Source organism: Primulina eburnea, chromosome 9, assembly GCF_022965805.1.
Source record: "Primulina eburnea isolate SZY01 chromosome 9, ASM2296580v1, whole genome shotgun sequence".
Classification (NCBI taxonomy): Eukaryota; Viridiplantae; Streptophyta; class Magnoliopsida; order Lamiales; family Gesneriaceae; genus Primulina; species Primulina eburnea.
The window spans coordinates 3,737,377-3,765,042 of record NC_133109.1 but is presented as its reverse complement, the minus strand read 5'-3'; the positions used below and the strand labels follow the sequence as shown (position 1 = coordinate 3,765,042).

At 40.4% G+C, this 27,666-nt stretch overlaps 1 protein-coding gene across 3 annotated transcripts in view; it reads right to left on the bottom strand.

Annotated features, from left to right (window-relative positions):
• Window positions 1–5,630: 5,630 nt before the first annotated feature.
• Window positions 5,631–27,666, bottom strand: part of LOC140841131 (uncharacterized) — a 25,895-nt gene continuing 3,859 nt past the window's right edge. The window contains exon 2 of one of the 3 annotated variants that reach the window (XM_073208336.1): window positions 5,631–5,947. The gene's annotated coding sequence lies outside the window, so the exon portion shown is untranslated. Of the gene's footprint in view, window positions 5,948–6,609; window positions 6,863–27,666 lie in introns of those variants that run through there. The other 2 variants (XM_073208335.1, XR_012120106.1) reach the window with 2 other exon arrangements.

Genomic DNA, 27,666 nt, shown 5'->3' with positions numbered 1-27,666 from the left:
TGATGATCCTCCCTGCGGTGAAAGATGTCTTTTAAATCTTTTCGAGTTGAGGCTTAAGGATTTTACTATCATTAATTTCCCAAATTCATAAAAAGATTACATGTTGAGCTTAAGCATTTCATGAAAATTGTATTTTAGCCCTTACATTTTCGAATTTCATGCGTTCTAGTCCCCCAATTTTGAATAATTGCAAATTGGCCCTTAATTTCGAATTAATTCAATTTAATCCTTTAAAAATTTTCGGAAATCACATCCTAGTCCTTAAGTTTTTGAATTTGCACAATCAACCCTCTAAAATCGGAAATTGCATAAAAATTATAACTTAAATCCATCTAAATAGAACATGCAACCTAAGTTCCACTAAGTTAAGTCTTGCTTCCCCAAACAACTCTAGTAACCAATTTAACATTTCATGCAAGAATAGGCAATATAAAATGTTAAATTACTAGGTTACCTGTGATAAGAGTAGTGTCTGCCTCTTCCTCTGCTTCTTCAGCATTCATAACATAAACTCGTCCTGCTGTAGGTGCCTTCTTCTTTGGGCAATCAATAGCCTTGTGCCCACTCTCTTTGCAATAGAAACACTTGTAAGAACCCCATTCACACTTGCCCGCATGCGGTCGGTTACATTCCTTGCACAGTGGCCTCTCAGCAGGCGGTGGTGCTCCTTGATTTTGTGGCCTCTGCTGTCCTCGATTCCTGTTTTGACCCTGGGGCTTTTGAGGCCCTTGAGGTCTAGATGGACCTGAATTCTGCCTCTTGTTTGGCTGACTGTTATTATTGTGCTGTTGCCTTTTACGCTGAATTTCAAAATCAATCTCCCTCAAAGATTGCTCAGACCTGAAGGCATATGCAGTGGCAGCAGCATAATCCACTGGATTCATCATCATAACATTGTTACGCAGAGTAGGGCGGAGAACATCCATAAAGTGCCTAAGCTTTTCTGCTGGGTCTCTAGCAATAAGGGGTACAAAGTGACAACCCCGATCGAATTTCTTCACATAATCTGCAACAGACAAGTCTCCCTGACGGAGGCTCATAAACTCTCTCTTCAGTCGGCCTCTAGCATCCGCCGTAAAATACTTCTCATAGAAAATGTCTTTGAATTGAGGCTAAGTAATAGTAGCAAGGTTAACACCATGCTCGACCCCTTCCCACCACAGTGAAGCATCATCCCTTAACAAGTAGGTGGTGCACCTCACACGGTCGGCATCACCCATATTCAGATAGCGAAAATGTACCTCCAAAGAACGTATCCAGCTCTCAGCAGCAAATGGATCAGTGGTGCCAGAAAATTCCTTTGGCCCTAGCCTCCGGAGTTGATCATAAATATCCTGCGCTGGCCTGGGAACCTGCTGGGCCTGCTGCTGTAACTGCTGTAACTGCAACTGCAGCTGCTGCTGCTGCAACTGCTGCTGCTGTAATTGTTGCTCAAATAAACGAGCCATTCCCTCAAGAGCTCGAGTAGCAGCATCTGGTGGTGGTGGTCCATTCCCTTGGTTATTTCCTTGATGGTTAACGCTGTTTTCCTCTTGGTTTCCACTGGCAGGGGCACGACGTGGAGGCATTTTATCTGAACGTTTTACCAAAATCTATCGTAACCAACATGCAATTAAATCTATGTTTTCTAATCATGTGACATATCGTGATTCATTTAGCAACCTTAAGCATATAAGGCATATATAATCATAAAACTCGTAAACATGTGGTGTAAGCATATCATTCACATAATCATGCAGGTAACATCATACTGAATCATGTAGAGCATGTAAAACTTACAAACTTGAGGCTTGACGACTGATCTTTCTGGCGCTAATGGTGGCACAACCCTTTACGGGACCTTTGCTCTGATACCAACTGAAACGTCCCATGTTCTTGTGTTTAAAATGTACTAGAATTTTTTTTTTTTTAAATTTCGGTCCTCGTAAAAATATTTTAATAAAATATTTTTGTCCATTATCTAGAACATTCGCTAGCTAGTATTTAAAAATCAATTGCAATCGCCATAAAATAAAATAATCGCATGAGTTACCAAACCTAAAAAGCAATAATCGTGAAACGTATTTTCCTCTCCAAAACCACTCTAAAGCATAAATAAATGGTTTTAAAAAAATCTTTTAACGTGAAAACGTAATCATAATCATGAGTGCGGAAATAGTAGAAGCGCTGGTCCTCGGGTTGTGTGCACCTTCAGTCCAGTCATCTCATACGTCAAGTCCTCCCTCAACCTCACCTGCATCCATCACACCTAGTGAGTCTAAAGACTCAACACACCAAATCTTTGTAACGAGTAACATGTATAAAATCACATGCAGCAGTGAAATTACTTGTACTTAAAATAAAATTTTCGTGATATGCATGACGTGACCTGAACCTTTACCTTTTCCTTGATCATAACGTGACATGATAACATGATATAATAACATGACGTGATAACATGACGTGATTCCTTTCATGATCGTAATATTATATTTTCTTGATTGAATTCAGATCGCTAATTGTGACTTTCCTGACGTGACATGACATGACATGACGATGGTACCATCTACTTGAAACCACAGTACTGGGCGGCGGGGACATCAGTGACACAAGATCGTCAACTGAGCCTTGGCCTAATCTTGATCATAACCTCAAATCCTGAATTCCTCATAGTCACAATTACTTCACTTTCATCAATATTTTCATGTTTTCATCACCTTATAAAATTATGCATGAATATATTTTCCTTTGAAACCAAGCATGCACCATGTATTTTAAATGTCGATTTTAATTATAAAATTTCATGGACATTTAAAATAAATCATAAATAAATCATAAACAATTCATAAGCATTTAAAAATGCACATAATATCATAAAAACTGCATTTAGGGCACTGCCACGACCTCTACTAAATTTTTGTGTAAAAAGACCGTTTTACCCCTGGACTCGACTTTTTACAAAATCGACTTTTTTCTTGATTTCGTGACTCAAAGATGTCCCAAATAAAAATTTAAGCTTATAAAAATTTTCTCGTAATTTTATTTGGCTTAAAACTTAGACTTTTCAATTTATCTTTTAATAGTTATTTTAACGGTGTTTTAATCCCGAAAAATACCAAACTTTAATATAAAATTCCTAAATTCTAAATTTAGTCCTTTTATATTATTTTAGCCCTTATGGATCACGACTCGACCCCCGTGAGCCGTTTTCCAAATTTTCTTTATTTTTAAAGCTCATTTTGACACCTAAACTTCGACCCCGAGCCATCTCCTAATTTTATCGAGTTAGCCCCGAACCATATGGAACCAAAACTTGGCCAACATCCTAAATTTACCAACTGGACACTCAAACCCTTAAAAACTCAAGCCCAAAGTCAAAATCGAAGTCCCTCAAGGTTCTGCATGTGCTGGCCGAGAAGCACTCATGACATGATTTCCATGTTCGTGCTCGCAGGAGCCCAGCCGATGCATTACGGATCAAACCCAGCCCATGAACCCTTTCTTAGGACCCTAGTGAACCCCCTTGCGCAGCCCGTGCCCCACGCACCAAGCCTGACACGCCTGAAGGAGGCGCGAACCCTGCACAAGTCTGTGCAGGGCCCTCGGGTGGATTCCTAGCAGCGCTAGGACTCTTTCCCGAGCCCTTGGTTCGAGTCCTAGCATGGCTAGGACTCTCACCCCGACTCATGACTACCCTTGGCTGTGTCCTGGTCCAAGCCGAGTCCAAGCCCCACCCCGAAACGTGAGACCCGATCGTTACACACCAAGACGGCAGCCTGCACATGTTGTGTTCCTGATTTTCGATGGCTTCTGCCGAGTATAGGGAGTGGATGTGGCTTCGTTTTTTTTTTAAAAAGCTTTACATAAACCTTTCGTAACATCATGGCAGCCCCCTAAACGTGCAAAACATGAATCGACACAAGAAAACGTTAGATCGTAACACGAATACGTATAAACCGTAATAAAACTTCATGATCTTTACACATGCATTTAATGAATCAATATATGATGTGTTGGATGAGAAAAAGGAAGATATTGGCGTGCCTTTGCGTAATAAACGCACGATATACCGACGACGACGAAGAACGGAGAGAACCGAGGCTTGCAACTATCAAAACTTTGAAGAAAAGAAGCCAATCTCCTCACGGCCGAAGCTTGTTGCTGCGCCGAGGAGAGGATTTTTGCTTTTGTTAAAACTCTCGTGCGGCGTGAAAGTGAGTGTGCGTGAGTCTAGGTTTAGGTTTAATCTTGTTTATATTCTAACCAATCTCAATAATTAGACTTAAGGCCTACTTAATTTAATTAAGCCCACTAGTGCAAGCTAGGCTAAAAAAAGTTTTCATAAAAAAAATTAATTAGTGAATTAAATAGCCGGACTGTTAAAAAAATCCAACACCGATAAAAATTGTTCCCGACGTATAAAATCACCTTAAAAAAAAATATTCTTGATTCCAAAAATAAGAGAAAACAACTCTCCTAAATTAAATAATTAAATTAAAACATTTTTCACATTTTTCAGCCCCCGGTCTCCGTTCTTCGATTGTCACTTGAATAACCTTTAAAAAATGTATTTTCATGAAAATTGACAATAAAATCATATTAAGCATGTATGTCACATAATTTAATAGCAATTAGAATAAATTACTCATTTTTCAAAATTTCTAGATTTGCATGCAGTTGGATTACGTCGACTTAATTTTGGACCTCACAATTGGAGATTTCTAGCCGAACATCATCCAACTGTGAAAATATGTGGGTACACCAACAAGAACATCAGTTGAAGATGCGAGAAAAGAAAAATTGACTGAAGAAAATCTAGGAAAAAGAGCCAACTCACTGTTGGAATCACTTCATAAAACGAAGTACACATGAAAATCGACATTGAGTTGCTGCTTGATTCGTTAGTGATGTGCTGTGTTAGGGTTTTTTTTCCCTTTCCCTAGGATGAGATTTTAGGGGAATAACTGAAATTAGGAACGCGCGCGTGACGCCAATTGGCGTGTAAACCCACCAAATATACGAGTCCGAATTACTGGTGCCTTACCAACAAACTGAATTATACATACATAAATATATACTAGTCACCGAGACACACGCGTTGCGTGTGTCATGAATATATGAAGCTAATATATTAAACATTCATGATATTACAACATTATGACATTAAAACATTTTGTACTTGAATATTGAAGGTAATAGATTTCAAAGCTTAAATAAATATGTCAAACTCATTTTGTTACCTTAAATGATATAGGTTTTGATCATAAAAAAATAATATTTTTTTGAAACCATGATATCATCTCACCTAACAAATTGTTAAAAAAACAATTAAAGATTTATTTATATTTTAGTATTTTTTATGCATAAGTTAAACCATCTCTATTTTAAGGTTAAGAAGAAAATATTCATTTTTATAGAATCATACTCAAGTACATAAACATACAAAATAATTAGAACAATCTATTAAAACGTTATATAAACAAATTGATATGAAATCACAACATGTAAACTACTGCAAAAATTTTGGTAAATACATTGCAATTAAAATAGGAATTGACAAACTCTTTTTATATGCCAGAAAAAACCAAAATATTTTAAGTAACTGACTATACAAAAATGAAGAATAGTAATTCTAGCAATAGTAGCAGAATTAAATCATTTATGGAATACACAAACTATGTTTTGTTTTAGTTGAAATAGAAATAAACAAATTAAATAGATAGAACAATGGAAATTATAAATTTGTAAATCCATGCTTAGGTCAAGTTTATTACTGTAATTCAAAAATCTGATTCAAAATCAGATTCTGGTGAAATATTCTCATGAGCATTAAAAAAAAAGGATTATTCGGTGTTGCCTATGAAACTATCCATGTTTCTCGAGTTTTACCCATGAAAAACTGAAATCCCACCCGAAAAAGTCAAAACCTTAAGCTCCAAACAATGTGTTGATGCCTTTTCACTGTAAGCTTTAATCTGAAAAAAAAACAATCAAGCTACATGACTAATAATCGATCAACAAACATGAATACTATAGACAATGTTTCAGTAACATAATCTACGATGATAAACAAATAAACTGACCGGTTCAGGAAGACCATAAAATAATCATTGATTACGGTTCACAACTTTAAAATAGAACATCAAATCTAGAATGGATACTAATCCACACGCACTAAACCTAGCATCCCACTGACTAAACTTCCCGCCATTAAAAAACTCATTCTTCTCCCCTTGCCCCAAGAAAATATAAACCAAGTTTCCCACATCAAAACCCAGTTAATTCAGCATTCATCTTTCCATTTGATGTTGATATGAAGCATGAACTTGATCTCATGTTTCTTTCATATCAATTAGAGTACATAATCATAACAACAAGTATATAGATCATGTAAATTAATATTTATAGTTATCAAAGCTACAATTGCATCAAGGTAAAGAAACCAAATAATAATAATGCTGAAAAAATGATACACATCCTCCAATATAGAAATTTTATTGTTGAAAAAATAAAGTCGGAATTAATAAATCAAACCTTTTGCGTTCTTGCAGAAATCCGAGAATAGACCGGGTCCCTTAATTTCATTATCACCTGCAAGATCAAAACGAACAAACTAATAAGATCACTCATATCACTCAACATAATATTTCGTAGAATATAAACTTATTCATTATTAAAAACGAACCAGATGAAGATGTGGGCGAGTAGATATGATTCATTGATTGAGTATGACATTTATACAAATACTTTGTTTGCAACATGTATCTTTCAGCTTTTCAGAAAAAAGCACAAAGAAAATTCAAAACCAGCAAAAATATTCAGCTTATACAAAAAATAAAAAATAATAAATAATATGTTTATCAATTAGGCACTATGTGAGAATCTGAAATTCCAGCAGTAGCAGCAGATAGCATAATATCAGCAGCAACTAATATTTCAGAAGATGACATTTTCCAGCAGACCAAAATCCAGCAGATTAGAATCCAGCAGACAGAAGAGCGAATTCCAGCAGACAGTTACTGATTCAGCTTAGACTTGTAACTGAAGGATTACATGGAATAAAGGTTGTTAATGGCAGATTGTAGTCATTAATAGGGAAGCTAACAGTCAGATTTTGGCCTATAAATAACACCCTCAAATCTTTGAAATGGATTACACAAGATTTGAGAATATCACTTAAATTTCGAGTTAAGAGATAGTGCATTTGTCAAGCAGCAAAATCCAGTAGCGAGAGCAGCCAAATTCCAGTAGACTTCAACCGAGAATTTATAGCAAATCACGGTAAGTGGGCTTATGTATAAATATCTTGAAATCCGTTTGATAATTCTGTTTTAAAGATCAGTTTCTGTATGTTTGATTTCTGATATATGATTTTGAAGCACTGAAACTCTCTAGTGAATTAATGGTAGGAATATATATTCTGAACATTTCTGAATTCTGATTCTGATTCTGGCCTAACCCCTTAGAGGAGAGAACATATAGGGTACTGATATCAGGTTAGCCATGAAATTCATTAACGTGCTCAGTGCTTACTAATTCTGATTTCTGTTCTGAAACCTGTAAATTCTGAATTCTGATTCTGTTATGAAAATACAAGTTTCTGTATATTATTGTATTACTGTTTCTGTTGAAAACCATTTCGAAAACTGGAGTTATTCCCGCCCCTGCTTACTGAGTGACAACCATATCACTCACCCACTAAACCCATCTCAGATAAAAGCGAGGAGGAAAAGTTAGAGGAAGAAGAGCAGATTCATTTCTGGGGCTGGTGATAAAGACAGTTGTTTATTAGTTCTAGTTTATGTTTATTCCGCTGCATCTGTTAAGATACTGTAATATTTGGTTTTAAATTTCTGCTGTAAAACATTAGCGATTTGAGTTGTAACAGTCATGAATTATTTCGTATTATGAATAAAAGGCTGGGTTCTGAAATTCTGTACTTCTGAAGCTTGTTGTTTTCGAATGTAAATTTGAGAGCAACGCCGGTGTCAACTAACTCCTGTCCCGGGGCGTGACATTGAAGTGATATCAGAGCGAAACCGGGTTCAATAATCTGGGGAGGAGGAACTAGAAATAATAAGTTCTTATAGACTTCTGAGAATAAGTTCTGAAGGTTACTGAAATAGACTACTGAAAATAAGCTACTGTAATAGACTACTGAAACGAGTAAAAAAAAAATTCAGTAGGCCAAAGACAGTAGACCGAAATCAGTAGATGACTGTAAAACAGTAGCATCAAAACCAGTAATCTGGGATCAGAACCAGCAGATAGAAATCAGTAGAGCTGAAGCCAGCTGACTGATTCTAATAGTGCTGGAAAACATCAGACTTGAAAACAGTAGAAGGAAACCAGTAGAAAGAACCAGTAGGTCTGAATGCAGAAGACTGGGTCAGTAGAGTCGAAATGCAGCAGACTGGTTCTAATAGTGCTGGAAAACAGCAGAGGAAAAGCAACAGACTGCTTGCAGTAGCACCAGAGTTGCAGTAGATAGGGAATTCCAGCAGGAGCATGCAGTAGACCTTACAAAGGGCATGGAAGTTGAGGTGTTTTTCACACAAACTTCAAACGGCCATAACTTTTGATCTAGGAGGAATTTTTACTATTATGAGTAGGCGTTGGAAAGCTCTCGACGAGGAGAACCTAATCTAGAACCATTCAATCGTTCTAGCACCGCCGACAAACCCCAAAATCCATCTTTAAGATAGTGATATCACATTTCCGTAAAATTTTCCAAAATTTTGAAACTTTTAGGAATTTTCATTTTCAAACGGCTCAATATTTTTACACCAAATTTGGTACCATTCATGTTCTTGATGTGAAGGATTTTTAATAAAATTTTCACACAATTCTGAGACCGAAAATTTTTGGAGCTATTTTCTGCTATTGAATATTATAGACTTACTGATTCTATTCATTCCAGTACTTGTCTATAACTTGATCCATATTCTTGATATCAATTCTGAACCTTTACTCTCATGTTTTGGATGTAGGATATGACTGACCAGAGTAACTACATTAAGAGCTTAGAGAGGAAGCTAGAGAAACTAAAAGAACATAACTACTGTCTAGAGATGGAAAAAGATGAATTAGAGCGTCGAACGGAACACTTGAGAGGTGATGTCCAACGTTACGCTCACTATCTGCATGAAGCAGAAGAGAGGAATAGGAAGACTCAAGAAGAGTTTGAGACCTCTCAAGAGACTGTTGCCGAATTCATTGAGTTACATGATGACTTAATTGAGAAGATCCAAGTTCTTAAGGATCAAAATCACCAACTAGTGCACCAACATAATCAGTATAGTGCACAGACTGATGCTCAGATTCAAGTGCTGCAGGATACTAGGGAATTTCTTAGTGACCAGAATGCAGTTCTGCATGGTCATATTGAGCATCTGGAAACAGTGATCGCCAACCATGAAGATGAATTTGAAGAGGATCCTATGGATTTGGGAGTAGAAGAAGTGATAGATTAGACATTCAGTAGTAGCTTTTTGTAATAGCACTTGTTCCAATTTCATTCTGTTTTCAATTTCGATGTTTCGTTGTAATTGAAACTTCTTGGGAAATCAATAAAATTTCTTTATATCAATTGGTTTCATATTTAGTTCTCGAGCAATTACTTAAACATTGTGTTTCTTTCGTTTAGTTCATATTCTGCCAAAAATCTTAGAACTTTCATAATTGTAGGATATGGACGGAAGACCAGTGAGAAACAACTTCAATCCTCGTTACAATAACCGCAACAATAACCTCAACGATGAGGATGCGCAACAGCAACAACCACCACAACCACCACCAGCAATTGGCCTCAGTCAGGTGGACTTGATGGCTATAGCCACAATCGTGGCAACTACGCTACAAGGGTTATTGAACCCTAATGCTAATCAACCACCGCCACCACCTCCAGCTCAGAATGGGACTAAGCAGCAATATGAGGCTCTTCGAAGAGCAAGAGTCCCTAACTTCGATGGAAGCACCGATCCAGAGGTCGGACAGAATTGGATGAAAGAGGTGAAAAATCATCTTCGACTACTTGAGGTTCCACAAAGGATCTGAGTAGATGTGATTACACCTTTTCTTGTGGATAAAGCTGCTAAATGGTGGGAAGGAGTCTCACCAGCTATGTTAGAGGCGGGACCTATCACCTGACAAAGGTTCCGAGAGGCATTTCTGAGGCAGTACTTTCCAACAGCAGTTCGAGTGCAGAAGCTGTCAGAATTTGAAAGCTTGGTTCAAGATCCAAACATGACAGTGGTGGAGTATTCATCCAAGTTCCACTCGTTGGGAACTTACTCCCCAAACATCATGGGAGACGAAGCCTTGAAGATGCATCGCTTCAAGAAGGGATTGAACAGCCGTATTCAATCTGCCCTTGCCGTTATCGAGCCCAATAGTTTTGATGAATTGATGGGAGCTGCCATCAGGGCTGAGAATGACATCAAGAGGCGTGAAGGCGAGAACAAACTCAAACGTCCTCAGCCAAGCCAGTACCAATCGGACCAGCAATTCAAGAGGCCTAGGTTTGTAAACAACCAATTTACCAGTGCTCCATCCAAAAGAACCACTTCTTCTCAATCAAACAAAGAAGGAGTCAAGTGCCAAACTTGTGGATTCACACACACTGATGAATGTCGTAGGAATTCTGGAGCTTGTTTCCGTTGTGGAAAGATGGACCATCGCATTGCTCAATGTCCTCTTCCAGATCTAAGGAACGGACTAGCAGGAGAAACAACTTCAAACAAGCCTAAAGAGAACAAGCCAAATGCTCGAGTTTATGCTATCACCCAAGAGGAGGCGGACAACTCGAATGATGTCGTAGCTGGTACCATTCTAATCAATAATATACCTGCTTATGTGTTATTTGATTGTGGTGCTACGCATTCATTCATGTCTAAGAGATTTTCCAAGAAGTTAGGAGCTAAGCCTGATAACTTAGAAGAACCATATAGAGTAGCAACTCCTGCTAATCGAATTTTAGAAACTCGCACTCTATATCGGAATATTGGTGTTCTCATAGAAAATCAGAATTTCAAGGCAAACCCGATTCAACTAAACATGGTGGAATTCGACGTAATTCTTGGAATGGATTGGTTAGCCAAGAATCATGCTTTAGTAGACTGTCATGGAAAGACGGTAACCATCCAAACTCCATACCAAGAGAAACTTTTATTTCATGGCAAGACCAAAGAACGAAAGACTCTTCTTTCTGCTTCTCAGAGGAGGCGGACAACTCGAATGATGTCGTAGCTGGTACCATTCTAATCAATAATATACCTGCTTATGTGTTATTTGATTGTGGTGCTACGCATTCATTCATGTCTAAGAGATTTTTCAAGAAGTTAGGAGCTAAGCCTGATAACTTAGAAGAACCATATAGAGTAGCAACTCCTGCTAATCGAATTTTAGAAACTCGCACTCTATATCGGAATATTGGTGTTCTCATAGAAAATCAGAATTTCAAGGCAAACCCGATTCAACTAAACATGGTGGAATTCGACGTAATTCTTGGAATGGATTGGTTAGCCAAGAATCATGCTTTAGTAGACTGTCATGGAAAGACGGTAACCATCCAAACTCCATACCAAGAGAAACTTTTATTTCATGGCAAGACCAAAGAACGAAAGACTCTTCTTTCTGCTTCTCAAACTTGGAAAGCCATGAAAAGTGGAGAAGAATTTTACCTAGCTATGCTAAGTGAGGTAAAGAAAGGAACCACACTGACACTAGAAGAGATTCCAGTAGTACAAGAGTTTCCGGATGTCTTTCCTGACGAACTCCCTGGCGAACTTCCTGACTGCGAGGTGGAATTTGAGATTAATTTAGTGCCCAATGCTGCACCAATCTCAAAAGCACCATACTGAATGGCTCCAGCAGAGTTAAAAGAACTCAAAGAGCAACTTCAAGAGTTGTTGGACAAGAAGCAAATCCGACCAAGCGCATCTCCGTGGGGAGCTCCTTTCTTATTTGTAAAGAAGAAGGACGGAAGCATGAGGATGTGTATCGATTACAGAGAGCTGAATAAGATCACAATCAAAAACAAGTATCCGCTTCCAAGAATAGATGACTTGTTTGGCCAACTCAAGGGAGCTTCGGTCTTTTCCAAGCTCGACTTAAGGTCAGGCTACCACCAACTCAAGGTCAAGACGGACGATATTCCGAAGACAGCCTTCAGAACAAGGTATGGACACTATGAGTTCACGGTGATGCCGTTCGGGTTAACAAACGCTCCGACAGTATTCATGGATCTCATGAACAGAGTGTTCAAGCCATTTCTAGACAAGTTTGTTGTGGTATTCATCGACGATATTCTAGTATATTCGTCAAGTGTAGAAGACCACAAAGAACATCTTCGTCTCACCCTACAGAAGCTGAGAGAAAAAGAACTATACGCCAAATTCAAGAAATACGAATTCTGGCTAGAGAGCGTCGCATTCTTGGGACACATAATATCAGCAGCAGGAGTATCTGTGGACCCTAAGAAAGTAGAGGCAATCTCGGATTGGCCTAGACCAAAGAATGTGACAGAGATACGAAGCTTCTTGGGATTAGCAGGCTATTATCGAAAATTTGTTGAAGGATTCTCTTCAATAGCCACACCCCTCACCAAGCTCACACAAAAGAACTCTGAGTTTCAATGGAGTGAAAAATGTGAGCAAAGCTTCGAGACTTTGAAGAAGAAGCTTACATCCACACCAGTGCTAGTATTACCTATGGAAGGTAAGGACTACACCGTCTACAGTGATGCATCCAAAGAAGGTTTAGGATGTGTACTCATGCAAGAGGGAAGGGTGATTGCATATGTGTTGCGCGTTTTCTTAACTGCTCGCAAGTGCACGATGTCAAGTTATAGTAAAATGTACTTTTGGGTACAAGTGTCGATCCCACGAGGAGTGTGTATAAAAATGTATATCAATTCTTGTAATTAAAATAGCCAAGACTTTATCCAGAAAAATCAATAATCAGATTTGTTTGTTTAAACGAATTAATTGAAGCAATGAATAAATTAAATCACCGGATTGAGAGATAATAATGAGAGAAAGTATCTAGAGAAATGATTTCACAAAGTTTCCACGACAATCATTCACAGTTTAATTTATATTCCTGAATTCCAATCGATTAATGGCCAAGAACACTTAGATTGTTTTATTCCCCCTTTCCCAAGTGACGAATAAAGTGTATCTATCAACTTCGATTCAATTATTCCTAATTAGAATCTACATTTCATAGATAAGCGCGTACAATGTTCTTACTAAACCTCGCTAAAGTTATACGCCTTCCGAACGCTATAAACATTCAACGATGTGTCTCTAATGATCTATAATCCTAGTCCATCTCCCGAGTTATAAGATTAATCGAACAACAACAATTTATGGCCAGTAAATTGCAGTGCAGTAAACGTAGAGAACACAATTAAACGAAAGCGGAATTCAATCACATAAGCAACGGTGTGAAATCATCGTATCAACAGAGTTACGTCATTCTCTAGAATGAGAATTTAGTTCATCACGAAATCCAAGAGAAAACAAGACATGTTTGTGATTCTAGACATTTCTACGCAATAAAATAAAGAAACAAAGGAAAAGATAACAAATCGAAGTGTCGTCTCTGTCCCCAGATCCGTCGTTCTTCGTATTTGCGATGGTTCTTCGCACTCTGAATCTCTATCTCCTGTAGGCGCTCCGTTTCTTGCGTCTTTTTCTCCCTGGACGGCTGATTTTCGTGTGTTTTCTCTCTTCGGCGGCCGATCCCTTCTGACCTAGACGATTCGCGCATTTATACCTTTTCTGGACGCGGCGTGCGCGCGGTGGCGCGAAATGTGGCGCGGAGGCGCGCAAGCATCTGCCATCTGCTGTGTGTTGGCTCGCGCGCGGTTGCGCATGAAGTCGCGCGATGGCGTGCTCCTCTCAGGTGTATGCGCGCGGTGGCGCATGAACTCGCGCGGACGCGCGCAAGCTTCTGTGTGCGCGCGCAGGTGCACGTAAGATCGCGCGGTGGCGCGCTAGCTTCTGTCCGAAAGGGTGTCATTGTGCGCGCGGCTACGCGGAAGTTGGCGCGATCGCGCGCGCATCTCTGTTTCTTGCACAAGTATGGGTGTGCGCGCGGGTGCGCGTGAAGTGGCGCTAGGGCGCGCAAGCTCCTGTCCAGTGACGTGCTCGTGGTCGTGCGCTTCTTAGTCCACTTGGCTTCGTGTTCGCTATTTTCTCCATTTCTGAAATGACAACATAAACAAACCAAAAAACGCATAATTCTGTTCGAAACAAGCATAATTCAAAATGGATTTAAATGTAAATTAAGTGCAAATCTTGCACTTATCAAACCCCCCAAACTTGAATTTTTGCTAGTCCCGAGCAAAATATAAGAAAAGCTAATAAAGAAGGAATAAAAATACGCAAACTACTAAAGTCATGGATGTGCAAAAAAGTGATAATGACCTCCGATTCATCTAATTTCATGTAATTCACGATTTCCCAAGAGTCACGTGTGTGTGTGTTATGTCAATGTTTGTTTACCCCATCGAATGCTCAAATAAAGTTGTAATGCCCCTTTGCCTTACAGAATCAAGAAATCCTCAGTTCAGTTCAACTTTCACATCATCAACATAAACATTTGCATTCACAGATCACATAGGACTTTTTCGGTGATTATTTAGCTTGAAAGATGATCAACACAAGTATGCCAAAGATGAAATCACAAAATGAGATGCTTGCAAGCAAGTGATTAAGGTCTATACTTGTTGAAAATGAGTTTCAGGTATCCATAGGCTTAACTTGAACAACTTTTCTCCACTAGTATATTGGATAAATGTGACAAGGTTAATAGGTCTTGTAGGCTTGTAACGTTAGGCCACGGCTCACGGCTACAATAAAAGGTATGAAATTCAAAATTTGAGAGAAATAATCAACTCTTCATCAATTTCACTCTTTTTCATTTTCTTTTTCATTCACCATCCACTTATTGTTTTCTTTTCATTCATATCTTTCATCTCCCTTATATTTTTCTTTGATTGAACTTTTTCTCTTTCTTTTTGTCTATTTTCAACTCCCTCTTTGCTCACTTCAAATTTTTTTTTGTTTTTCTCTTTTCAAGGAGCTTTTGAATCACTACACCACCAATGAATTTCTTTCTCTCAAAATCAGGTAGGAAAATAAGTGTATCGGCTTCATTAGGTAGTTGTTGTGGGATGTAGAATAGATACAAGTGGGGGTTGATTGTATGTCATTGACACACACCACTTGATTTTTTTAGTAAGCTCAAAATGGGACACTAGGGATATTTTATGTTCATTTGGTAGGCTCGAAGGCTCAACGGTTTCAAAGATCGCCTAAATCATTCATATGTCACATATTATCCGTATTTCGCCTCGAAAAGTGTTCAAACAAGTTCTAGACTTCCGTCAATCCATTAGTCAACTCATACACACCAATCACATGCAATTTTCAATAAAAATGATATATGAAATAGGTACACGAAGAAAATTTAAGCATCTCAATTAACTTGAAGCTCAAAGGGCTACAATTGACAATAAGCACAGAACACAGGCCCAAGGATATTGCGAACAATTGCCTAGCTCATTCCTATGATTGCAACAGTGTCAATCAATGTCATGCAAGAATTACCAATAATCAGATCTCCCTCATCTGTTTAGCATCACAGGCATGCAACTTGTCTCTAAACAACGATAATATCAACAAACACGACAGTGCAAAATAATTGTGACTCCTAAGTTATCATGAACACATATAAATTTCAGGATCGCAATTCAGTTTTCATCATCGGTCCCACATTTTACTTATCCATGACTCTACCTAACAAATATAGAATGCAAAAAGTAAATAGAAACTAAATTAACTACTGAGCAAAATAAAAAAAAATCATAAAAATTCCAACAAGCAATTTGTTACCCCCCAAACTTAAAGTATGCATTGTCCTCAATGTATAGAAATGAAAAACATGACAACACATACCTCGCACCCGAGTGTCAGAACTCAGGGCTCGAATCATCATCCCCAGATCCTTCATCATCATCATCCATCGGCTGTGGGTACTGTGGTGGCCAGGCTGGTTGTGGTGGGTAAGGAGCATCCTCGGGTCCAGGTGGGAACCGCTGGGCAAGTGCCGATGTGAAATCCATCATGTAAGACATGAAAGTACTAGTAGTCTGTCGGTGTTCGGCCTGCTGTCGGCGCTCGACCCGCATATCCTGTTCCAGTCGGAACATGCGATCTCCCAAACTTGATCGAGGGATTGATGGTGGTGGTGGTGGCTGGCGTGCTCTGGCCCTCCTATTATAGGCTGCCCTAGCCTGTTGCCGTTCTATTTCGTCTCCAAAGCGCGAACGCTCTACATCAAATACTGTGATTGGGCTCTTTGCTTTCAAGACCTGTTCATCGGCGCCCCACTGCACACCGGCATAAAGACATAATGCAGTGATAGTATGTGGGCAAGGGAGGCTGACGGTCATAAGTCCTGTACCAGCACGCATGATATAACTGTTAATAAGCTTCCCCAAATCCACGGTCCTCCCAGTCATGATGGCGTAAATCAACGCCACTTTGTCTTTTGTAATTTCAGTCTGATGGGAGGAGGGCATGATCCGTGATAGAATAAAAGATGCCCAACAACGTGGTTTACGGCGTAAATCAGATTTTTTCAAAGTGACTGGGGAGCCCTGATTCAATCGCCACTCTGCACCCTCGATGCCTAAGGTGCTGATAATATCATCGTAGTTCATAGCCCCCGTGATCAACTCAGTGTACCCGTCACTTTCAAAATCCGGCAGATTGTAAATTGCATTAATAGTGGCCGAATCAAAGTAGACGAGTTGCCCTCGCACCAAAACTCCGTATTCTTCATGTTTGATTCTCAAATTCGCATAAAATTCATGGACTACGGATATCACAGCGTCTGGCGGAGACTGGGCTATATCCATCCACCCTCGTCGCCCGACCTCTCTAATGAATGCACAGTCGGGGTATGTCATATCTAGCCCTCTTTCTGGAATAATCGTCCTAGACAAGGTGCTCTCATATACCCGAAAGGCTTCCTCGTTCCAAAATTTGTTCGCATCGTAGGAACGAGAGGAGGAAGCCCCATCCTTTGATTTTTTACGAGGTGCCATAATTATCACTTGGTATCAACAATAATAATCAACAAATCGAGAGCACAATTCCACCAACACAGCTAGAATTCTGAAATTTATCCCCAAACAATAATATTGTGGAAGGAGCGGTACCCTTACTTGAAGAAAACGACTAGAGAGAACACCGGCGTGGCGGAGGCGGCGGCTGAGGAGTGGCGGCGGCAGAGGGGCGGCGCGTTGGGAGGACGGCGGCGGCGCTAGTGGTGGTTGCTTGTGGTGGTTGGGTGTGTTGAAGGAGGAGTGTTTGTGGTGTTGAGGTGTGAGGGAGGTGGAGAGGTAAGTAGATGGTGGTGTTGGAATGAAAATTTGTGAGTGGGGGAGGAGTTTGATTTGAGAAGGAGAGTGGATTTGTGAGGGGGAGGCGGTTGAGTGGTGAGGGAGAGAAGAAATTAGGGTAGAAATCGTGAGGAGGGGTATTTAAAGTGGTGAGGTCGAACGCGTCGCGCGGGCGCGCGAAAAGTCGCGCTATCGCGCGTTGTCCTCGGGTCTGTCAGCAATAATTGAAGACGCGCGTTCGCGCGAGATGTCGCGCTACCGCGCGCGAGCTTCTGTAAATGGGTGATAAAGGTCACGCGCGAGCGCGCGAGAAGTCGCGCTATCGCGCGTGACCTACTGTCTTCGTGCAAAGTTGCTGTGCGCGCGATCGCGCGAGACATGGCGCTGGGGCGCGCGAGCTTCTGTAAATCCAAGGGTTCCTTAGCGCGCTGCTGCGCGAGATGTCGCGCTTGGGCGCGCATGCGTCTGTAGATCCAAATTTTTTTTTTTTAACACCTGCAAAATAAAGTGATTCAAATTAAAAACTTGACTAAAGAAAATTACAAATATTAATTATGAAATTGAAATGAAGTAATGAAGCAGAGCGAATGCGAAAATAAATAACTGCGGGTTGCCTCCCACACAGCGCTTGGTTTAACGTCATCAGCCCGACGGTACCCTGTCTGATCAGATCAACTTGTAGCTGTCGATATTTCTTGCTTCAGTCCCATAGTAGGGTTTAACTCGCTGTCCATTTACTTTGAAAGTTCGTCCGTCATGGCACTTTAGCTCGACGGCTCCATAGGGGGACACTGTTTCCAAGACAAATGGCCCTGAACATCTTGACTTTAACTTACCAGGGAACAACTTCAGACGAGAGTTGTACAGCAGTACCTGTTGTCCTGGTTTTAGCTCCCTTCGAACTATGATCTTGTCATGCCACTTCTTGGTCTGTTCTTTGTAGATCTTTGCATTCTCATAGGCGTCATTTCGAAATTCGTCCATCTCGCTCAATTGCAGCTTTCTAACCTTGCCAGACGCTTTCAGATCAAAATTCAACTTCTTCACGGCCCAAAATGCCCTATGCTCCAACTCCAATGGTAGGTGGCATGCTTTTCCAAATACAAGCCGGTAGGGAGACATCCCAATAGGCGTCTTGAATGCAGTTCTGTAAGCCCATAGCGCATCATCCAACTTCAATGCCCAATCCCTCCGGTTTGTGTTGACAGTCTTTTCCAGTATCTGTTTAATTTCCCGGTTGGATACTTCAGCTTGTCCATTTGACTGCGGATGATATGCTAGTGCCACCTTGTGCTTCACATTGTATTTGGCCAATAGTGAGTTGAAAATTCTATTGCAAAAATGTGTACCTTCATCACTTATGATGGCCCTCAGTGTTCCAAACCTGGTGAAAATGTTTTTCTGTACGAATTTCGCTACAACATGAGAGTCATTAGTATTGGTGGCGACTGCTTCCACCCATTTCGACACATAATCAACAGCTAACAGAATGTAAGAATAGCCAGAGGAAGGGGGAAAAGGTCCCATGAAATCTATGCCCCAAACGTCAAAAAGTTCCACTTCCAAAACATTTGTCAGTGGTAATTCGTGACGCCTAGAGATGTTTCCTAACCTTTGGCATCTATCACATGATTTCACTAAGGTATAACTATCCTTAAACAAACTAGGCCAGTAAAAACCAGATTGTAATACCTTAGCTGCTGTTCGTGATGCTCCGAAATGTCCACCATATGGTGAAGAATGGCATTTCTCCAGAATTTGTTGCGCTTCGAGACCCTCTACGCATCTCCTGATCATTTGGTCAGCACACCTCTTGTACACAAATGGGTCATCCCAATAATAAAACTTGATATCATGGACAAACTTCTTTTTCTGATGGTAGCTCATATCTGGGGGAAGGGTTCCACAAGACAAATAATTAGCAATATCAGCAAACCAATGAAGTACAGAGTTTACCTCAAAGAGCTGCTCATCTGGAAAAGTTTCTTGTATAGCTCCCTCTTCTTCCTTCTCCTCTCGCTCAAGTCTTGACAGGTGGTCAGCCACTTGATTTTCACATCCTTTTCTATCCCTTACCTCAAAATCAAACTCTTGGAGCAACAAGATCCACCTTATCAAGCGTGGCTTTGCATCCTTCTTGGCAAATAAGTATCGGATAGCTGCATGATCAGTGAAAACTATTACCTTTGTACCTACCAAGTAGGGTCTGAACTTGTCAAAGGCGAATACTACTGCGAGCATCTCCTTTTCGGTGGTTGTGTAGTTTTGCTGTGCAGCATCCATGGTACGACTTGCATAGTAGATTGATCTGAAGAATTTATCACGTTTCTGTCCCAACACCACACCCACTGCATAATCACTGGCATCGCACATCAGCTCAAAGGGTTGCTCCCAATCCGGCACTATCATGATTGGTGCAGTCACCAATGCTTTCTTGATCTTCTCAAATGCCTGCAGACAATCATCATCAAAAATAAAGGTGGATTCTTTTTCAATCAAATTACATAGAGGTTTAGTAATCTTAGAAAAATCTTTGATAAATCTACGATAAAACCCGGCATGCCCTAAGAAGCTCCTTATTCCCTTGATGTTCTTTGGCGGAGGGAGTTTTTCAATTGCAACCACCTTGGCTCTGTCAACCTCTAATCCCTTAGAAGATACTTTATGTCCAAGAACAATGCCCTCTTGGACCATAAAGTGACACTTCTCCCAGTTAAGAACTAGGTTCTTTTCTTGGCATCTCTGCAAAACAAGGGATAGGTTATGTAAACAGTGATCAAAAGAAGATCCAAATACCGAGAAGTCATCCATGAAGACTTCCATGATGTCCTCCACCATGTCTGCAAAAATGGCCATCATACACCTCTGAAAAGTAGCAGGTGCATTACATAGTCCAAAAGGCATCCTTCTAAAGGCAAACGTGCCATAGGGGCATGTGAATGTTGTCTTCTCCTGATCTTCTGGTGCTATGGCAATTCGATTATAACCTGAATATCCATCTAAGAAACAGTAGTGACAATAACCTGCAAGTCTATCAAGCATCTGATCAATAAAAGGCAATGGAAAATGATCTTTTCGTGTGGCATTGTTCAACTTTCTATAATCAATACATACTCGCCAACCAGTTACAGTACGAGTAGATATTAACTCATCATTTTCATTTTTGACCACTGTCATCCCACCCTTTTTTGGTACAACTTGCACAGGAGATACCCAGCTACTGTCAGAAATAGCATAAATTACACCAGCATTTAACAATTTCAGTACCTCATTCTTCACAACCTCTTTCATGGCTGGGTTCAACCTCCTCTGGTGATCCACATAAGGAGTATACGCCTCCTCCATCAAAATTTTATGCATGCATATAGTGGGGCTAATTCCCCTAATATCAGATATCGACCATCCTAAAGCAGTTTTATACTTTCGCAGCACTCTCAATAATTTATCTTTTTCATCACATGAAAGGGAGGAAGAGATAATTACCGGATACGTCGACTTCTCACCTAAAAATGCATAGCACAGGTGGCTTGGCAACTCCTTCAAATCAGGGGAAGGTGGTTTTACCTCTAGTTTCTCATTCACATTCAGCTCATCATGCGGTGCATCTTTTCTCTTTTCTTTTGGCAGTGCGTCAAGAGCCACTAATTGCTCTTTCACTTCCCAATTATCTTCATCGACAGTTCCTGCCGCACCTATCAGACAGCTCTCCAAGGGATCTCTCATTCCTACACAATCAAGAGACATACATGAGTCTATAACATTAATGCTTTTACAAGTGCTTACCTCATTGGATCCCTTCATGGCGTGATAGATGTTAAAAATAACTTCTTCACCACCAACTCTCAAGGTGAGTTCACCCTTATGAACATCGATCAATGCCCTTCCAGTCGCCAAGAATGGTCTCCCAAAGATCAATGGAGCATCATGATCCTCTTCCATATCTAAAATCACAAAGTCAGCAGGAAAAATAAATTTATCTACTTTTACCAGTACATCCTCGACGACCCCACGTGGATATGTGAGACTTCTGTCTGCAAGCTGTAGGGTGATAGTAGTTGGTTTAACTTCTCCAAGCTCCAATTTCCTGAAAATAGAAAAGGGCATCAAATTAATACTTGCTCCTAAATCACATAAAGCTTTACTACAATGAGAACCACCAATAAAACAAGGAATAGTAAAACTCCCTGGATCTTTCAATTTTTGTGGTAATTTCTTTTGCAAGATGGCACTACAATCCTCAGTAAGCTTCACTGTCTCAAACTCTTGCAACTTCCACTTTTTAGACATCACATCTTTAATAAACTTGGCATAGTTCGGCATTTGCTCCAAAGCATCAGCAAATGGTATGTTGATGTGTATTTCTTGACAATTTCCAAGAACTTTGCAAACTGATCATCCAAGCTCTTCTTCTTGAATCTCTGAGGGTAGGGTAGAGTCGGCTTATACACTGGAGGTGGTTCAACTTTGATTTCAGCCGTGGATTTCTCCATTTCACCTTCTTCAACTGTCTTCCCACTGTCCACTCTCTCTTTGGGATTCTGTACCTCTAATTCCTTCCCAGTCCTCAAAGTGACTGCCTTGCACTGTTCTTTTGGGTTAACTTCCGTGTTACTAGGAAATTGACCCCTGTTCTGATCTCTCAAGGCGTTGGCCAACTGTCCGATTTGTGTCTCCAGAGATTTCATTGTGGCCCCCATATTTTCCATATGAGTCTCCATGTTGTCCAGATGAGACTCGGTTCTCGCCATCTTTTTTCCAGACTCAGTAACAAATGTTCCTACCAAATCTTCCAATGAAGGCTTTCCCTCCCCCTTTGATGTATTGAACCCTGGTGGAGGATTCAACACATTTTTATTGTTTGCGTAAGAAAAGTTTTCGTGATTTCTTAATCCAGGATGATAAGTGTTAGGGGGAGGGTTACCTCTATATCCTCCATATCCACCCTGATTTCTGTTGTTGATATACTGTGCTTCTTCAGGGGTGGATAGTTCCTCTGTAACCATCGATGGACCCTCGATGTCAGATGTACTCACTTTGTTCATCGCGGCTATTTGAGTGGTCAATGCAGAAACCTGCGCAGTGAGTGACGTAATAGGATCCACCGCATAAACTCCAGCTGTCCTTTTTACTCCTGCCCTTTCAGACGGCCACTGGTAGCTATTTATTGTCATCTGTTCAAGTAAGTCATATGCTTGCTCGGGAGACTTAGCAAAAATCGTGCCACCAGCTGCAGCATCCACTGTTCCTCTTGTTTGCCCATTTAGACCGTTGTAGAATAATTCAATCTGCACCCAGTCTTCGAAACCATGGTTTGGGCACTTTCTCAACAACTCCTTGTATCTTTCCCATGCCTCATACAATTGTTCAAAATCAGTTTGCCTGAACGTGCTAATCTCAATCTTCAACTGCGCAGACTTTGCAGGGGGAAAGTACTTTGCTAGAAATTTCGTCGCCAGCTCCTGCCATGTTGTGATACTTCCCAAGGGAAGCGATTGGAGCCAACCCCTAGCTTGATCCCTGAGAGAAAACGGAAACAAACGCAGTCTAATAATATCATCAGGAACATTATTAATCTTTACCGTATCAGTTATCTCCAAGAATGTCCTCAAGTGAACGTGAGGATCAGAAGTGGCAGTCCCAGCAAACTGGTTTTGCTGAACCGTATTAATTAGGGCTGGCTTCAATTCAAAATTATTTGCGTTGATCGTCCCTCTTGCAATACCAGAGTAGTGATTGTTGATCACTGGTCGGAAGTGATCTCTGATAGGAATAGCCTCTGGCGGGATGTGTCTGTCATTTTCTCTGTTCTCAGCCATTGCTTGGATCTCTTCTCTTCTTGCTTTTCTTAATCTTCTTGCAGTTCTTTCGATCTCCGGATCAAAAATAAGCAAGTCGGCTTTGCGATCTTAGCATACACTGTCAAGCAGAAAAAATGAAAAACTAAATCAATATGAAATAAAAATAAAAGCTCTAAATTAAAATCTAGACTAATTGGTAACAATACTGATATAAATTCAAATTTGACACTCCCCGGCAACGACGCCAAAAACGTGTTGCGCGTTTTCTTAACTGCTCGCAAGCGCACGATGTCAAGTTATAGTAAAATGTACTTTTGGGTACAAGTGTCGATCCCACGAGGAGTGTGTATAAAAATGTATATCAATTCTTGTAATTAAAATAGCCAAGACTTTATCCAGAAAAATCAATAATCAGATTTGTTTGTTTAAACGAATTAATTGAAGCAATGAATAAATTAAATCACCGGATTGAGAGATAATAATGAGAGAAAGTATCTAGAGAAATGATTTCACAAAGTTTCCACGACAATCATTCACAGTTTAATTTATATTCCTGAATTCCAATCGATTAATGGCCAAGAACACTTAGATTGTTTTATTCCCCCTTTCCCAAGTGACGAATAAAGTGTATCTATCAACTTCGATTCAATTATTCCTAATTAGAATCTACGTTTCATAGATAAGCGCGTACAATGTTCTTACTAAGCCTCGCTAAAGTTATACGCCTTCCGAACGCTATAAACATTCAACGATGTGTCTCTAATGATCTATAATCCTAGTCCATCTCCCGAGTTATAAGATTAATCGAACAACAACAATTTATGGCCAGTAAATTGCAGTGCAGTAAACGTAGAGAACACAATTAAACGAAAGCGGAATTCAATCACATAAGCAACGGTGTGAAATCATCGTATCAACAGAGTTACGTCATTCTCTAGAATGAGAATTTAGTTCATCACGAAATCCAAGAGAAAACAAGACATGTTTGTGATTCTAGACATTTCTACGCAATAAAATAAAGAAACAAAGGAAAAGATAACAAATCGAAGTGTCGTCTCTGTCCCCAGATCCGTCGTTCTTCGTATTTGCGATGGTTCTTCGCACTCTGAATCTCTATCTCCTGTAGGCGCTCCGTTTCTTGCGTCTTTTTCTCCCTGGACGGCTGATTTTCGTGTGTTTTCTCTCTGCGGCGGCCGATCCCTTCTGACCTAGACGATTCGCGCATTTATACCTTTTCTGGACGCGGCGTGCGCGCGGTGGCGCGAAATGTGGCGCGGAGGCGCGCAAGCATCTGCCATCTGCTGTGTGTTGGCTCGCGCGCGGTTGCGCATGAAGTCGCGCGATGGCGTGCTCCTCTCGGGTGTATGTGCGTGGTGGCGCATGAACTCGCGCGGACGCGCGCAAGCTTCTGTGTGCGCGCGCAGGTGCGCGTAAGCTCACGCGGTGGCGCGCTAGCTTCTGTCCGAAAGGGTGTCATTGTGCGCGCGGCTGCGCGGAAGTTGGTGCGATCGCGCGCGCATCTCTGTTTCTTGCACAAGTATGGGTGTGCGCGCGGGTGCGCGTGAAGTGGCGCTGGGGCGCGCAAGCTCCTGTCCAGTGACGTGCTCGTGGTCGTGCGCTTCTTAGTCCACTTGGCTTCGTGTTCGCTATTTTCTCCATTTCTGAAATGACAACATAAACAAACCAAAAAACGCATAATTCTGTTCGAAACAAGCATAATTCAAAATGGATTTAAATGTAAATTAAGTGCAAATCTTGCACTTATCAATATGCATCAAGGCAATTGAAGCCGTATGAACAAAATTACCCAACGCATGACCTCGAACTAGCTGCAATGGTATTCGCACTAAAGATCTGGAGACATTATCTTTATGGAGCCAAGTGTGAGATTTTCACCGATCACCAAAGTCTCAAATATTTGTTCATTCAAAAGGAACTAAATATGAGACAAAGACGGTGGATTGAACTCATAAAGTATTACGACTTGACGATAAGCTACCATCCAGGCAAAGCCAACACGGCAGCAAATGCTTTAAGTCGAAAGAATATGAGTAAGGTAATCCTGACATCACTTTCAGCACAACCATGTCTTCGAGAGACAATCAAGATAAGTCAAGATAGAGATCCCGCTTTGGTGAAACTAAAAGAGCAAGTTAAAGAAAGGAAATCACCAGATTTTGAGATTGATAACAAAGGAATATTGTGGATGAAAGGACGATTGTGTGTACCAGACATCGATAACCTTCGACAAGAAGTAAAGTATAAAGATTTGAAGAAAACTTTTGGTGGAGTGGAATGAAGAAAGACGTGGCAATGTATGTTTCCAAGTGTCACGTGTGCCAGCAAGTCAAGGCAGAGCACCAAAGACCTGGGGGACTCTTGCAACCTTTAGAAATTCTAGAATGGAAATGGGAACATATCTCCATGGACTTTGTTGTCGGGTTACCAAAGTCTAGACAAAGTCATGATGGCATCTGGGTAATCGTAGATAGACTCACAAAATCTGCGATTTCTTACATGTCCACATGAATTATAATTTTGACAAGCTAGCCACCTTGTACATGAATGAGATCGTGCGATTACATGGAGTACCAGCTAGCATACTATCATACAGAGATCCTAGGTTTACATCTCGATTTTGGGAGAGCTTTGAACAAGCTATGGGGACAAAGGTTACTCTTAGTACGGCCTATCATCCTCAGACCGATGGTCAAACAGAGAGAACAATTCAAACTCTTGATGATATACTGAGAGCGTGTGCTCTAGACTTCAGTGGTAATTGGAGCGAACATCTGCCCTTAATCGAGTTCGCATACAATAATAGTTACCATAGTAGTATTGGAATGGCACTATACGAAGCTCTGTATGGACGAAAATGTCGATCACCACTGTACTGGGATGAAGTAGGGGAAAAATCCATCGTTGGACCCGAACTAATCCAAGAAACAGTGGATAAAGTTGCTGTGATCAAGGAGAGATTAAAAAATGCACAAGATCGACAGAAAAGCTGGGCTGACCTGAAAAGAAGGCCTGTGGAATTTGAAGTTGGAGAGAAGGCCTATGTGAAGGTGTCACCAATGAAGGGTGTAATCCGATTCAATAAAGCTGGGAAACTGAATCCCAGATACGTCGGACCATTTGAAATTCTTGAGAAAGTTGGAACATTTGCTTATAGATTAGCACTCCCACCAGACATGTCAAGAATTCATAATGTATTCCACGTCTTGCAGCTGAGGAAATATATTTCTGATCCAAGTCACATTCTGGAAGCTGGACCACTTTTGGTAGAGAGCAATCTAAATGAAGAGCTGAAGTATGAAGAAATTCCGATTCGAATTGTGGATTTCAAAGACCAAGTACTGAGACGACGAACTATTCCATATGTCAAAGTACAATGGTCCAACCATACCGAAAGAGAAGCTACTTGGGAGTTGGAAGAAAAGATGCGAGCGCAATACCCTTATCTCTTTGAAGATCATGTATAGCCAAGTTTCGAGGACGAAACTTCTCATAAGGAAGGAGGGATGTGAGAATCTGAAATTCCAGCAATAGCAGCAGATAGCATAATATCAGCAGCAACTCATATTTCAGAAGATGGCATTTTTCAGCAGACCAAAATCCAGCAGATTAGAATCCAGCAGACAGAAGAGCGAAATCCAGCAGACAGATACTGATTCAGCTTAGACTTGTAACTGAAGCATTACATAGAATAAAGGCTGTTAATGGCAGATTATGGTCATTAATAGGGAGGCTAAAAGTCAGATTTTGGCCTATAAATAACACCCTCAAGTCTCTGAAATGGGTTACACAAGATTTGAGAATATCATTTAAATTTCGAGTTAAGAGATAGTGCCTTTGTCAAGCAGCAAAATCCAGTAGCGAGAGCAGCCAAATTCCAGTAGACTTCAACCGAGACTTTATAGCAAATCACGGTAAGTGGGCTTATGTATAAATATCTTGAAATCCGTTTGATAATTCTGTTTTAAAGATCAGTTTCTCTATGTTTGATTTCTGATATATGATTTTGAAGCACTGAAACTCCCTAGTAAACTAATGGTAGGAATATATATTCTGAACATTCCTGAATTCTGATTCTGATTCTGATTCTGATTCTGGCCTCACCCCTTAGAGGAGAGAACATATAGGGGACTGATATCAGTTTAGCCATGAAATTCACTAACGTGCTCAGTGCTTACTAATTCTGATTTCTGTTCTGAAACCTGTAAATTCTGAATTCTGATTCTGTTATGAAAATACAAGTTTCTGTATATTATTGTATTACTGTTTCTGTTGAAAACGATTTCGAAAACTGGGAGTTATTCCCGCCCCTGCTTACTGAGTGACAACCATATCACTCACCCACTAAACCCATCTCAGATAAAAGCGAGGAGGAAAAATTAGAAGAAGAAGAGCAGATTCATTTCTGGGGCTGGTGATAAAGACAGTTGTTTATTAGTTCTAGTTTATGTTTAT